Here is a 16,376-nt window from a genome sequence, read left to right on the forward strand (position 1 = left end):
TTTTGAGACAGAGTCTCGCTCTGTCACCAGGCACCAGGCTGGACTGCAGTGGTACAATCTTGGCTCACTGCAACCTCCACCTCCCAGGTTAGAGCAATTCTCCTGCCTCAGCCTCCAGAGTAGCTGGGGCTACAGGTGCATGCTACCACGCCCAGCTAATTTTTGTATTTTTTTTAGTAGAGACGGGGTTTCACCATGTTGGCCAGGGTGGTCTCGATCTCTTGACCTCGTGATCAGCCAGGCTTGGCCTCCCGAAGTGCTGGGATTACAGGTGTGAGCCACCGTGCCTGGCCGACATGACATATTTAAAGTGCTGAAGGGAAAAAATACTCTTAGCCTGGAATAGTATGTCTGACAAAAATATTCTTCAAACATGAAGGAGACACAAATACTTTCCCAAACAAAAGCTGAGGGACAACTCAAAAGCTGAGGGATTTCATCAACCCTAGACCTGTCCTACAAGAAATGTGAAGGGAGTACTTTAATAAGAATGGAAAGGACTTTAATCAGCAATCAGAACTCATCTGAAGGTACAAAACTCATCGATAACAGTAAGTCCACAGAAAAATACAAGAGTATTATAACACTGTACCATGGTGTGTAAACTACCCTTATCTGAAGTAGAAAGACTAAATGATGAACCAATAAAAAAGAATAGCTACAACAACTTTGTAAGACAAAGTCAATAATATTTAAATAGAAACTATAAAAAGGTAAAAAACAAGTGGATGAAGTTGAGGCATAGAATCTTACTAGTTTTTTTTTTTTTTTTTTTTTTTTTTTATGCAAACCATGTTAAGGTGTTATCAGCTTAAAATAATAGGTTATAAGATAGTATTTGCAAGTCTCATAATAACCCCAAACCCTAAAACATACAACAAATACAAGAAAAATTAAAAGCAACCAATTAAATCATATCACCAGAGAAAAGTGAAGACTGTAAGGAAAGAAAGAAGACCACAAAAGAACAAGACAATAAATAATAAAATGGCAGGACTAAGTCCTTACTTAGCAATAGTAACATTGCATGTAAATGAACCAAATTCTCCAATAAAAAGATATAGAGTGGCAGAATGGATATGAAAAAGAAAGACCCAGTGATCTGTTGCCCATAGGAAACACATTTTACTTACATAGTATTCAATGGTTATTACCCCTAATCTAATGCAAATGCAAAAGCACATAAAAACTGAAATAGGGATGGAAAAAGATATTCCAGGCCAATGGAAACAAACAAACAAACAATCAAAAAAGGTAGGAACAGCGATACTTAACACAGAAAAAATAGACTTAAAGACAAAAACTCTAAGAAGAGACAAAGAAGGTCAGTATATAATGATAAATGGGTCAGTTCCACAAAAAGATACAACTATTTTATTTTAAAAATATCTGATTTTGGTATGGAAACAATTTAAAATATATATGCACTCAATACTACTGCACCCAGATACATAAAGCAAATATTAGAGCTAAAGAGCTAGATCCCAGTACAATAATAGCTGGAGATTTAAATACCCCACTTTCAGCCTTGGACAGATCTTTCAGACAGAAAATCAACAAATATCAGACTTAATATGCAGTATACACCAAATGGTCCTAATAGATATTTACAGAACATTTCATCCAACAGCTGCAGAATACACATTCTTTTCCTCAGCACATACATCATTCTCAAGGATAGATCATATGTTATCTTTATGTGTATATATATATATTTTTAATTTCACTTGACGTTCTGGGGTACATGTGAAGAACATGCAGGATTGTTGCATAGGTACATACATGGCAATGTGGTTTGCTGCCTCCATCCCCATCATCTATATCTGGCATTTCTCCCCATGTTATCCCTCCCCAACTCCCTACCCCTCACTGTCCCTCCCCTAGTCCCCACCAACAGACCTCAGTGTGTGATGCTCCCCTCCCTGTGTCCATGTGTTCTCGTTGTTCAACACCCACCTATGAGTGAGAACATGTGGTGTTTAATTTTCTGTTCTTGTGTCAGTGTGCTGAGAATGATGTTTTCCAGATTCATCCATGTCCCTACAAAGGACACAAACTCATTGTTTTTTATGGTTTCATAGTATTCCATGGTGTATATATGCCACATTTTCCCTGTTCAATCTATCATCAATGGGCATTTGGGTTGGTTCCAAGGCTTCGCTATTGTAAACAGTGCTACAATGAACATATGTGTGCATGAGGCTTTGTAATAGAATGATTTATAATCCTTCAATTACAAATGGGATTGCCGGGTCAAATGTTATTTCTATTTCTAGGTCCTTGAAGAATCGCCACACTGTCTTCCACAATAATTTACTCCCACCAACAGTGTAAAAGTGTTGCTATTTCTCTATATCCTCTACAGCTTCTGTTGTCTCCAGATATTTAATTATCGCTATTCTGACTGGTTTGAGATGGTATCTCAATGTAGTTTTGATTTGCATTTCTCTTATGACCAGTGATGATGAACATTTTTTCATATGTTTGTTTGCCTCACATATGTCTTCTTTTGAAAAGTGTCTGTTCATATCCTTCACCCACTTTTGAATGTTTTTTTTTTTTTTTCTTGAAAATCTGTTTTAGTTCTTTGTAAATTCTGGATGTAAGTCCTTTGTCAGATGGGTAGATTGCAAAAATTTTTTCCCATTCCGTTGGTTGCTGGTTCATTCTAATGATTGTTTCTTTTGCTGTGCAGAAGCTCTGCAGTTTAATTAGGTTCCATTTGTCTATTTTGGCTTTTGTTGCCAATGCTTTTGGTGTCTTAGTCATGATGTCCTTGCCTATGCCTATGTCCTGAATGGTTTTGCCTAGGTTTTCTTCTAGGGCTTTTATGGTGTTAGGTCTTATGTTTAAGTCTTTAATCCATCTGGAGTTAATTTTAGTGTAAGGTGTCAGGAAGGAGTCCAGTTTCCGCTTTCTGCACATGGCCTGCCAGTTTTCCCAACACCATTTATTAAACAGGGAATCCTTTCCCCATTGCTTGTTTTTGTCAGGTTTGTCAAAGATCAGATGGTTGTAGATGTGTAGCGCTGCCTCTGAGGCCTCTGTTCTGTTCCATTGGTCTATATTTCTGTTTTGGTAACTGTACCATGCTGTTTTGATTACAGTAGCCTTGTAGTATAGTTTGAAGTCAGGTAGCATGATGCCTCCAGCCTTGTTCTTTTTGCTTAGAATTGACTTGGCTATGTGGGCTCTCTTTTGGTTTCATATGAAGTTTAAGGTGGTTTTTCCAGTTCTGTAAAGAGGGTCATAAGTAGCTTGATGGGGATAGCATTGAATCTATAAATTACTTTGGGCAGTATGGCCATTTTCACAATATTGATTCTTCCTAACCATGAGCATGGAATGTTTTTCCATCTGTTTGTGTCCTTTCTTATTTCACTGAGTAGTGGTTTGTAGTTCTCCTTGAAGAGTCCTTTACATCCTTTGTTAGTTGTATTCTTAGGTATTTTATCCTCTTTATAGCAATTGCGAATGGCAGTTCCTTCTTGATTTGGCCCTCTTTAAGTCTGTTATTGGTGTATAGGAATGCTTGTCATTTTTGCACATTGATTTTGTATCCCGAGACTTTGCTGAAGTTGCTTATCAGTTTCAGGAGATTTTGGGCTGAGACAATAGGGTCTTCTAAATATACAATCATGTCATCTGCAAATAGAGACAATTTGACTTCCCCCTTTCCTATTTGAATACCATTTATTTCTTTTTCTTGCCTGATTGCTCTGGCTAGAAATTCCAATACTATATTGAATAGGAGGGGTGAGAGAGGGCATCCTTGTCTAGTGCCAGATCTCAAAGGGAATGCTTCCAGTTTTTGCCCATTCAGTATGATATTGGCTGTTGGTTTGTCATAAGTAGCTTTTATTATTTTGAGATATGTTCTGTCAATACCTAATTTATTGAGAGTTTTTAGTGTAAAGGGGTGTTGAATTTTGTTGAAGGCTTTCTCCTCATCTATTGAGATAATCATGTGGTTTTTGTCTTTGGTCTGTTTATGTGGTGAATTACATTTATAGACTTGCATATATTAAACCAGCCTTGCATCCCTGGGATGAGGACTACTTGATCGCGATAGATAAGCTTTTTGATGTGCTGTTGCAATCGGTTTGCCAGTATTTTATTGAAGATTTTTGCATCTATGTTCATCACGGATATTGGCCTGAAGTTTTCTTTTTTTGTTGAGCCTCTGCCAGGTTTTGGTAGCAGGATGATGTTGGTCTCATAAAATGATTTGGGAAGGATTCCCTCTTTTTGGATTGTTTGGAATCATTTCAGAAGGACCGGTACCAGCTCCTCTTTGTATGTCTGGTAGAATTCAGCTGTGAACCCATCTGGACCTGGGCTTTTTGTGGTTGGTAGCCTATTAATTGCTGCCTCTACTTCAGCCCTTATTATTGGTCTATTCAGGGTTTCGACTTCTTTCTGGTTTAGGCTTGGGAGGATGCAAGTGTCCAGGAATTTATCCATTTCTTCCAGGTTTACTGGTTTATGTGCATAGAGTTGTTTGTAGTAATCTCTGATGGTGGTTTGTATTTCTGTGGAATCTGTGGTGATATGTCCTTTATCATTTTTTATTGCATCTATTTGATTATTCTTTCTTTTCTTTTTTATTAATCTGGCTAGTGATCTGTCTATTTTGTTGATCTTTGCAAAAAACCAGCTCCTGGATTTGTTGATTATATGAAGGGTTTTTGTGTCTGTATCTCCTTCAGTTGTGCTCTCATCTTAGTTATTGCTTGTCTTCTGCTAGGTTTTGAGTTTTTTTGATCTTGCTTCTCTAGCTCTTTGAATTTTGATGAAAGGGTGTCAATTTTATATATTTCCTTGCTTCTCATGTGGGCATTTATTGCTATAAATTTTCCTCTAGACACTAGTTTAAATGTGTCCCAGAGATTCTGGTATGTTGTGTCTTCATTCTCGTTGGTTTCAAAGAACATCTTTATTTCTGCCTTCATTTAATCATTTATCCAGTCAACATTCAAGAGCCAGTTTTTCAGTTTCCATGAAGTTGTGTGGTTCTGAGTTAGTTTCTGAATTCTGAGTTCTAATTTGATTGCACTGTGGTCTGAGAGAGTGTTTGTTATGATTTCCATTCTTTTGCATTTGCAGAGGAGTGATTTACTTCCAATTCTGGTCAATTTTAGAGTAGGTGTGATGTGGTGCTTCAAAGAATGTATATTGTATGGATTTGGGGTGGGGAGTTCTGTAAATGTCTATTAGGTTTGCTTGGTCCAGATCTGAATTCATGTCCTAGATATCCTTGTTAATTTTCTGTCTCATTGATCTGTCTAATATTGACAGTGGAGTGTTAGAGTCTCCCACTATTATTGTGTGGGAGTCTAAGTCTCTTTGTAGGTCATTAAGAACTTGCTTTATGTGTCTGGGTGCATATATATTTAGGATTGTTAGCTCTTCTTGTTGCATTGATCCTTTTACTATTATGTAATGCCCTTCTTTGTCTCTTTTGATCTTTGTGGTTTAGAGTCTATTTTATCAGATACTAGGATTGCAACTCCTCCTTTTTTTTGCTGTCCATTTGCTTGGTAAATCTTATTCCATCCCTTTATTTTGAACCTATGTGTATCCTTGCATGTGAAATGGGTTTCCTAGACAAAGCACACTGATGGGTTTTGACTTTTTATCCAATTTGCCAGTCCGTGTCTTTTGATTGGGGCATTTCTCCCATTTACATTTAAGGTTAATATTGTTATGTGTGAATTTGATCCTGCCATTTTGATGCTAGCTGGTTGTTTTGCCAATTAGTTGACACAGTTTCTTCATTGCGTCAATGCTCTTTACCATTTGGTACATTTTTGGAGTGGCTGGTACTGGTTGTTCCTTTCTATGTTTATTGCTTCTTTCAGGAGCTCTTGTAAGGCAGGCCCGGTGGTGATGAAATCTCTGAGCAATTGCTTGTTCGTAAAGGATTTTATTTCTCTTTCACTTATGAAGCTTAGTTTGGCTGGTTATGAAATTCTAGGTTGAAAGTTCTTTTCTCTAAGGATGTTGAATATTGGCCCCTACACTTTTCTGGCTTGTAAGGTTTTTGCTGAGAGATCTTCTGTGAGTCTGATGGGCTTCCCTTTTTGGGTAATCTGACCTTTCTCTCTGGCTGCCCTTAGCATTTTCTCCTTCATTTCAACCCTTGTGAATCTGACAATTATGTGCCTTGGGGTTGCTCTTCTTGAGGAATATCTTTGTGGTGTTCTTTGTATTTCCTGAACTTGAATATTGGTCTGCTTTGCTAGGTTGGGGAAGTTCTCCTGGATAATATCCTTAAGAGTGTTTTCCAGCTTGGATTCATTCTCTCTGTCACATTCAGGTACACCTATCAAACGTGGATTAGGTCTTTTCACATAATCCCATATTTCTTGGAGGCTTTATTCATTTCTTTTTACTCTTTTTTTTCTCTAATCTTGCCTTCTCATTTTATTTCATTGAGTTGATCTTCAATATCTGATATCCTTTCTTCTGCTTGGTCGACTCAGCTATTGAAACTTGTGTATGCTTCACAAAGTTCTCATGTTGTGTTTTTCAGCTCCATCAATTAATTTATATTCCTCTCTAGGCCGTTTATTCTCGTTAGCATTTCATCAAACCTTTTTTCAAGGTTCTTAGTTTCTTTGCATTGGGTTAGAGCATGTTCTTTTAGCTCATTGAAGTTTGTTATTACCCACCCTCTGAAGCCTGTTTCTGTCAATTCATCAGACTCATTCTCCATCCAGCCTTGTTGCCTTGCTGGTGAGGAGTTATGATCCCCTGGAGGAGGAGAGGTGTCCTGATTTTGGATGTTTTCATACTTTTTGCACTGCACTGGTTTCTTCCCATCTTTGTGGGTTTATCTACCTGTGGTCTTTGTCATTGGTGACTTTCAGATGGAGTCTCTGAGTGATGTTGAAGCTATTTCTTCCTGTTTTTTAGTTTTCCTTCTAACAGTCAGCCACCTCTGCTGTAGTGCTGCTGGAGGTCCACTCCAGACCCTGATTGCTTGGGGATTGCCTGCAGCAGCTGCAGAGCAGTAAGGGTTGCTGCCAGTTTCTTATTCTATTATCTTTGTCCCAGAAGGATTCCCTCCAGATGCTAGCCTGAACTCTCCTTTAGGAGGTGTCTCTTTGGATATATGTGGGTTGGGGAACTGCTTGAGGAGACAGTCTGTCCCTTATAGGAGGTCAGGTACTGAGCTGTGAGCTCTGTTTTTCCATTCAGAACTACTGGGCAGGTACGTTTAAGTCTGCTGCAGTGGAGCTCATAAATGCCTTTTTTTCCAGGTGCTCTGTTCCGGGAAGGTGGGGCTTTATTTATAAGTTCCTGATGAGCTTCACCTTTTTTCAGAGATGCCCTGCCCAGTGAGGAGGTAGCCTAGTCACAGTCTGCCAGCAGAGGCATTGCTGAGCTGCCGTGGACTCTGCCCAGCTGCTGTGTGAACTTCCTTGCAGTTTTGTTTATAGAGGTATAGTTAGAACTGCCTTGGTAATGGCGGTCTGCCTCAGTAATGGCGGTCTGCCTCGGTAATGGCGGTCTGCCTCGGTAATGGCGGACTGCCTTGGTAATGGTGGACTGCCTTGGTAATGGCGGACTGCTTTAGTAATGGTGGACTGCCTCAGTAGTGGTGGACTGCCTCGGTAATGTTGGATGCCCTTCCCCCCACAGAGCTGGACTGTCCCGGGTCCAGCTGTGCTTGCTGTGAAACTCTCAGTTCAGAGTGTTTCAGATTACTGGTTTTTGTGGGAGTGGGACTGGCCAAGCCAGATCACCTGGCTCCCTGTTTCAGCCCCCTTTTTTTCAGTTGAATGGGTGACACTGCCTCCCAGGTGTTCCAGGCGCCAGTTGAAATGGTGCCCAGATTTGTGTGACTTTTTGTGCAGAGACCCACTGCGACAGCTGAAACAGCTGTGCTGGAGACTCATGGTGCTTTTCCGCCAGGGAATCTCCTGGTCTGTGAGCTGTAAAATTCATTTGGAAATGCGGTGATCACGTACCCTCTGTGTTTTTGCTGGGAACTGCAATCCAGAGCTGTTCCTATTCAGCCATCTTGGATCTTCCTATCAGATCATATGTTATCTTATAAAACAAGTCTTAAAACAGTAAAAAAATTAAAATTATATCAAGCATCTTCTCTGACCACAGTGCAATAAAACTAGAAATCAATAACAAGAGGAATTTTGGAAACTATACAAATACATGGAAATTAGACAAGATGCTCCTGAATGACTAGTGGGTCAATGAAGAAACTTAGAAGGAAATTGAACAATTTCTTGACACAAATGATGATGGAAATCCAACATGCCAAAACCTGTAAGATACAACAAAAGCAATACTAAGTGGGAAGTTTATAGCTGTAAGTACCTACACCAACAAAGAGGAAAAAATTCAGATAAACAGCCAAATGATGCATCTTCTTACTAGAAAAGGCAGAGCAAGCCAAACCCCAAATCAGTAGATAATAACAATAATAAAGTAGATAAAAGTAGATAAAGTAGATAAAAGCAATAATAAAGATCAGAGTAGAAATAAGTAAAATGGAAATGAAACACAATACAAAAAGGCTAACTAAAACTAAAAGTTGAACTTTTTAAAAATGAAACAAAATTGACAAATTTTTAGCTAGACTAGCTAACAAAAAAAGAGAGAAGCTTCAAATAGATACAATCAGAGATGAGAAAGGAGACATTACAACCAATACCACAAAAATTCAAAGGACCATTAGTGGCTACTCTGAGTAACCATATCCCGATGAATTGTAATATCTAGAAGAAATGGACAAATTCCTAGACTCATACAACCTACTCAGATTGAACCATGAAGTAATCTAAAACCAAACAGACCAATAGCAAGTAATGAGATGGAAACCATAATAAAAAAACTCCAGTAAAGAAAAGTCTAGATCTGATGGCTTCATTGCTGAATTCTATCAAACATTTAAAGACCTAATACCAATCCTACTCAAATTATTTCCAAAAATAGGGAATACTTCCAAACTCATTCTATGAGGCCAGTATTACCCTGATACCGTAATCAAAGACACAACAAAAAAAGAAAACTACAGGGAAATATCTCTGATAAATATTGATGCAAAATCCTCAACAAAATATTAGCAAACTGAATTTAACAATGCATTAAAAGGATCATTCATCATCACCAAGTGGTATTTATCCTAGGGATGCAAGAATGGTTCAACATATGCAAGTCAATCATTGGGATACATCATGTCAACAGAATGAAGAACAAAACCATATGATCATTTTAATTGGTACTGGAAAAGCATTTGATCACTTTCAACATTCCTTCATGACAAAAACCTTTTTTCAAACCTGGGTATAGAAGGAATGTAATATATATAAATATAATGAGAGTCATTATGGCAGAGCCACAGCTGGTAGCATATGGAAGGGGGTGAAACTGAAAGCCTTTCCTCCAAGATCTGGAACACAACAAGGCTGTCCACTTTCACCACTGTTATTCAACATAGTATGGGAAGTCCTAGCTTGAGCAATAAGCCAAGACAAAGGAATAAAGGCCATTCAAATTGGAAATAAGTCAAATTATCCTTGTGTGCAGCTGTGATGATCTTATATTTGGAAAAAGCTAAGGACTCCACCAAAGAATTATTAGAACTGATAAACAAATTCAATAATGTTGCAGGATAAGAATCAACATACAAAAATTAGTACTTCTATGTACCAATAGTAAACAATCTGAAAATGAAGTCCTACTTACAATAGTGACAAATAAAATTAAACGCCTAGAAATTCACATCATAAAACACTGATGAAAGAAATTGAAGAGGACACCAAAAAATGGAAAGATAGTTCGTGTTCATAGATTAGAAAAATCAATATTATTAAAATGTTCATAGTACCCCAAATAATTTACAGATTCAATTCAATCTCTATCAAAATGTCAATGACATTCTTCATTAGAGTAGAAAAAACAATCCTAAAATTTATATGGAATCACAAAAGACCCAGAATAGCCAAAGCTATCCTCAGCAAAAAGAACAAAACTTGAGGACATGGCATTACCTGACTTCTGATTTTACCAGAGAGCTATAGTAACCAATAGAATGGTAGTGGGATAAAAACAGACATATAGACAAATCGAACACAATGGAGAATCCAGAAGCAAATCCACACACCTACAGTGAACTCACTTTTGACAAAGGTGCCAAGAACATACACTGGGGAAAAGACCACCTCTTCAACAAATGGTGCTGGGAAAACTGGATATACATATGCAGAAAAATAAAACTGGACCCCTATCTCTTGCCATGTACAAAGTTCAAATCAAAACAGATTAAAAAATCTAAGTTAAATCTAAGACCTCAAATTATGAAACTACTTTAAGAAAACACTGGGGAAACTCTCTGTGAGATTGGTCTCAGCAAAAATTTCCTGAGTGATACCCCATGAGCACTGGCAATCAAAGCAAAAATGGACAAATGGAATCACATCAAGTTACAAAGCTTCTGCACAGTAAACGAAACAACAGTGGAAAGAGACAACCCACAGAGAGGGAGAAAATATTTGCAAACTACCCATTTGACAAGGGATTACTATCCAGAATATATATGGAGCTCAAACAACTCTATAGGAAAAAAAAATCTAATGATCTGATTTTAAAATGGACAAAAGGTTTGAAAAGGCATTTCTCAAAACAGAACACACAAATGGCAAATAGGCATATGAAAAGGTGCTCAACATCATTGATCATGAGAGATATGAAAATCAAAACTACAATAAAATATCCTCTCACCTCAGTTAAAATGGCTTTTATCCGAAAGACAGATAACAACAAATGCTGGCAAGGATGTGGAGAAAAGTGAATTCTATATACTGTTGGTGAGAATGTAAATTAGTACAACCACTATGGAGAACATTTTTGATTCTCCTCAACACACTAAAAGTAGAGCTATCATACGACCCGGGAATCCTGCTGGTTGGTATATACCCCAAAGAAAGGAAATCATTATATCAAAGGGATATCTGCATCCCCATGTTTGTTGCAGCATGATTCACAATAGCCAAAATTTGGAAGCAACCTAAATGTTTGTTAACAGATAAATGGATAAACAAAATGTGGTACATATACATAATGGAGTACTATATAGCCATATAAAAGAATGAGATCCTGTTATTTGCAACAACTTGGATGGAACTGGAAGTCATTATGCTATGTGAAATAAGCCAGGCAGAGAAAGGCAAACATTGCATGTTCTCATTCATTTGTGGAATCTAAAAATCAAAACAATTGAAATGGAGATAGAGAGTAGGAGGATGGTTACCAGAGTCTGGGAAGCATATTGGTAGGTGAGAAGGAGGTGGGGATGGTTAATGGGTACAAAAAAAATAGAATGAATAAGACCTAGTATTTGATAGAACAACAGGATTACTATAGTCAATAATAATTTTTTTTTTTTTTTGAGACAGAGTCTTGTTCTATTCCCCAGGCTGGAGTGCAGTGGTGCCATCTTGGCTCACTGCAACCTCCACCTTCCAGGTTCAAGTGATTTTCAGGCCTCAGCCTCCCGAGTAGCTGGGATTACAGGCGCCTGCCACCACGCCTGGCTAATTTTTTGTATTTTTAGTAGAGACAGGATTTCACCATGTTAGTCAGACTGGTCTCACACTCCTGACCTCAGGTGATCTACCCGCCTTGGCGTTCCAAAGTGCTGGGATTGCAAGTGTGAGCCATCTTGCCCAGCCAATAATAATTTAATTGTACAATAACGAAATGAGTATAACTGGATTGTCGTAACACAAAGAACAAAATCTTGAGGAGACAGATACCCCATTTTACATGATGTGATAACTATACATTATCTCATGTATACATAAATATATGTACCTACTGTGTACACACAAAAATTAAAATTAAGAATTAAAAAAATAGATTGGCTGATGGCTTTGTTACACATAGTATAATGTGTTTCTTGGTCTAATATTATGATGACATAGGGAAGACTAAAATGTAGTTCTAGGTGAGATGTTGACATGATATATTAAGGATGTCAGCCAGAAGTGAAAAAATTCCAAGTCACTGTACAATGAATCACAAGTTTATTTAATGCTGATTGTGCTTTAATTTTAGTTGCTCCCACAAATAAAATCTTATCTCTATAGGCAATAAAATGTTATTGTAGTCAGAGACGGATTATATGAAAGGTCAGTCTGTCATTCAGGTAAGGGTAAATAGGGTCCTGAATCACATAAGATAAGCTCACTTTTATTATTAAGAAAACATGTGTTTATTGCATATCACTTGTGTTCAAGGCACTGAACTAGGTAATATATGGAAATACACTGAGGTGTAAGATACACTTTCCTATACCTCATAATTTCCATTTATGAAACCCCAAGAATTTCAGACCTTGAAGTCAGCTCTAGCTTCTTTGTCTTTTACCTTCAATGTTCTATCAGTCACCAGCTTCTGTAAATTCTTCATTTACAATGTTTCTTTGATGCCCCTTTCCTCAGTTTAAGTCATCTGTTTAGTTCAATCATTTTTTTAAAAATTTCCAGACTGATCTCTGCCTTCCCACATCCCCCATCCATTCTATACAGAAACAGATTAATCTTTTTTTTTAACTTCTACTTTAGGTTCAAGGGTACATGTGAAGGTTTGTTGTATAGGTAAACTTGTGTCACAAGGACTTGTGGTACAGGTTATTTCATCAGCCAGGTATTAAGCCTAGTACCCATGTTATTTCTTCTGCATCTCTCTCCCTTTTCCCAACCTCCACCCTCATGTAGACCCCACTGTCTGTTGTTTCCTTCTTTGTGCTCACAAGTTCTCATCATTTAGCTCCCACTTATAAGTGAGAACATGTGATGTTTGGTTTTCTGTTCCTGTGATACTTTACTAAGGATAATAGTCTCCAGCTCTGTCTATGTTCCTGCAAGACATGATCTCGTTCTTTTTTATGGTTGCATAGTATTTCATGGTGGATATGTCTTACACACTCATGGTGTTTACATATACACCAGTGCATTTTATTCCATCTGCTAATTATGGGCATTTAGGTTGATCAGATGAACCTTTCTAAAACATTACGTTTATGATTGAAAGAGGAGCCGATCGCTCGCCGCCTGTGGAACGAAGACAACATAACAAGAGCAAGGTATGATACAGAGTGAATTTTATTATCCATTCCCAGCAAGGGGGAAAGTGGTTAGAATACTTTCCCAAAATTTCCACTTTCCAATTTCTGGAGAGAGGGCAGGGGTTTCAGACGAGGGGCTTTGAATGCAGGAGAGGCAAGGGGGCTAGCAGGTGCCAGGTGGTGTGGCTTGCCCCAGTGGCTTATTTTGAATTATTGTTCCATCTGGCGAAGGAGCCAGCATCTTGGTGGGTTCAGCCAAGTTACAAATCAATCCCAGTTAGTCTTGCAGTCGGTATCTAGCTGGGAGTGAACTCTGGCCTGTAAATAATCTCCTGCTGGGGAGAAAATCCCAGAAGTACCTGTTTTGTGTAGGATTAGGTCCCTGAAGCCTCTAAGGAAATATATGACCAGATAACTGAGTATGGTGTGAGCTTAACAAGCATCCAGGTAAATAAATGTGCATTAGGCATGGAAGCATAAGGTGGGAAGGGGAAGGGAATAGAGTGTTAAAGCATATTCTAAGGCATATTTCAAGACGACAGAAACATATCTGTGGTTCCTCTCAAAGCTGCATCTTGAGACTGGCAAGAAAGGTGGAAAGAAAAAGGTTTTAAAATGCACCTTTTTTTGTGTGGGGGCGGACAGAGTCTCACTCTGCTACTCAGGCTGAAGTGCAGTGGTATGATCTCAGCTCACTGCAACCTCTGCCTCCCAGGTTCAAGCGATTCTTCTGCGTCAGCTTCCCAAGTAGCTGGAATTACAGGTGTGTGCCACCATGGCCAGCTAATTTTTGTATTTTTAGTAGAGACAGGGTTTTGCCATGTTGGCCAGGCTGGTCTTGAACTCCTGACCTCAGGTGATCCACCCACCTCGGCCTCCCAGAGTGCTGGGATTACAGGCATGAGCCACCGTGCCTGGACCTGTGTCTTGCTTCTCTTCAATGCCAATCATGGGACCTAATGTAAGGGAGCCCTTAATAAAACATTGTTTAATGAGGGGTTGGGTAACATCTGCTTGAGGGAGAAATGGAACCATCATTTACTTATTAACTTTCTTGTACAATATTGATCCTCTTGCTATTTTCTGTTTTGTTTGTGCTGTTTGGAGCATAATCAAAGGGAGAGCATGGTTTCACATTTTGGGCCTCTATTTAGCTTACTTGTGGAATTAGAACTGTTTTCTAATCAAACACTTTAGGGCGTATTGCAAAACTGGAAAGGACCCAAAGGCCCATCAAGAGTAGATAGATAAATGACACTGTATTCATACAGTGAAATCCAATATAAAGAGTGAATAAGCCTTTATGACATCACGTGCAAAATACATGAATTTCATGCAGATAATATTCAAGAAAAGAAGCCAGTCTCAAAAGGGTAACTACTTGCTTGGTCGGGGATGATGGCTCACGCCTGTAATCCCAGCACTTTGGGAGGCCGAGGTGGGCGGCTCACTTGAGCTCAGGCGTTCCAGACCAGCCTGGTCAACATGGTGAAACCCCATCTCTATTGAAAATGCAAACTTAGCCAGGCTTGGTGGTGCACACTTGTAATCCCAGCTACTCAGGAGGCTGAGGCAGGAGAATTGCTTGTACTCAGGAGGCCATGGCTACAGTGAACTGAGACTGTGCCACTGCACTCTGGCCTGGGTGACAGAGTGAGACTCTGTCTCAAAAAAAAAAAAAAAAAAAAGATATAACTACTTTATTTATATACAGTTTTAAACAGACACAACTAATATATAATGATAGAACTCAGAATAGTTGTTACCTTTGGAAGGGATGGAGCTTGAAGGAGGCTTCTGTGGCGTTGTTAGCACTCTTTTTTTTTTTTTAATCTGGGTGACAGATATACCGGTGTGTTCACTTTGTAAATACATATCAAGCTATCCACTTAGATTTTCTGTAATTTTTGTTGTGTATGTTATAGTATCCTCCCAAGTTTAAACAGAAGACTTTTATAGGCACTGAAATGTAGTTTGGTGAACTCAGCATTTAACCTTTCACGCTAATTTGCAGAGACAACTGTTATACACTGTACTATCTGACTCAGCAGGTTAACTATCAACACCTACATTTTTGTTCACTGCAGTCTAATTTTTAGGAGTGAGCTTTATAACTAAATAAACTTTATAACCAAATGAAATTGTTGTTGTTGCTGTTGTTGTTGTTGTTGTTTTGAGATGGAGTCTTGCTCTGTCACCAGGCAGGAGTGCAGTGGCATGATCTTGGCTCGCTGCAACCTCCGCCTCTCAGGTTCAAGGAATACTCCTGCTCAGCCTCCTAAGTAGCTAGGACTACAGGTGCATGCTACCATGCCCAGCTGTGTTTTGTATTTTTAGTAGAGACAGGGTTTCACCATGTTGGCTAGGCTGGTCTCCATCTCCTGAACTCGTGATCCACCTGCCTTGGCCTCCCAAAGTACTGGGATTGCAGGCATGAGCCACTGTGCCTGCCCCCAAATGAACTTTATAACCAAATGAGTTAATTCTTAATTGGTGTCTTGTCTGCTGTATAAAGCAAATTATATTAACCAAGGTGTTCTGGCTCCAGCATCTGGGCTCTTACTACCCCAATCCCCCGCCCCCTCCCCCATGCTGTCTCTCTCTGTGTAAATGCCATCATATACTCATCTTCTGTTCACTTTCCATGTCTAAAAGATTTTGACACCTGCTTTCTGACATAATAATAATAATCTCGGATTATTACTATCTTGGTAACTTCTGTGCTTATTTTGATGATCATTCCATTACCTTAGCTTCTGTGCTCTCTCATCTCAACTCCACCTCCAGGACACACAGAATTCTAAAGATCTGCCTCTTCCCTAACCCCGATTCCAGTTCATTTCCTGGATACCTTATTAAACAGTAATCTAGGTTCTGATCTGAATGATTTGAAGTTATAACTAAAGTCCTAAGTCAGTTGACTCTAAAATATTGAGATTGTAAAGGTGGCCCTTATTTTATCACATAAGCCCTTTAAAACGCAGAAGGAGGCTGGGCATGGTGGCTCACACCTATAATCCCAGCACTTTGGGAGGCTGAAGTGGGTGGATCACCTGAGGTCACAAGTTCAAGACCAGCCTGGCAAATATGGTGAAACCCCATCTCTATGAAAAATACAAAAATTAGCCAGGCATGGTGGCGCACGTCTGTAGTCCCAGCTACTCAAGAGGCTGAGGTGGGAGAATCACTTGAGCCTGGGAGGTGACGCTTGCAATGAGCTGAGATTGCACCACTGCACTCCAGCCTGGGCAACAAAGTGAGACTCCATCTCAAAAAAAAA

The 16,376-nt window shown here is 39.0% G+C and overlaps 1 protein-coding gene and 1 long non-coding RNA gene across 3 annotated transcripts in view; one reads left to right on the forward strand and one right to left on the reverse strand.

Annotated features, from left to right (window-relative positions):
- The window catches only part of ABCG2 (ATP binding cassette subfamily G member 2 (Junior blood group)), a 123,004-nt gene that overhangs the window by 48,350 nt on the left and 58,278 nt on the right, over positions 1-16,376 (forward strand). The window lies entirely within an intron of this gene.
- LOC108315667 overlaps positions 1-16,376 on the reverse strand; it is an 18,321-nt gene that overhangs the window by 285 nt on the left and 1,660 nt on the right. Inside the window, exons 1-2 of the long non-coding RNA XR_005202897.1 lie at positions 16,330-16,376; positions 14,727-14,732 (exon numbers count right to left, since the gene is read on the reverse strand). The exon at positions 16,330-16,376 is cut by the window's right edge and continues 1,660 nt beyond it. This is a non-coding gene — a long non-coding RNA (uncharacterized LOC108315667). The remainder of the gene's footprint in view (positions 1-14,726; positions 14,733-16,329) is intronic.

This window comes from Cebus imitator, unplaced genomic scaffold (assembly GCF_001604975.1).
Source record: "Cebus imitator isolate Cc_AM_T3 unplaced genomic scaffold, Cebus_imitator-1.0 Scaffold177, whole genome shotgun sequence".
NCBI lineage: Eukaryota > Metazoa > Chordata > Mammalia > Primates > Cebidae > Cebus > Cebus imitator.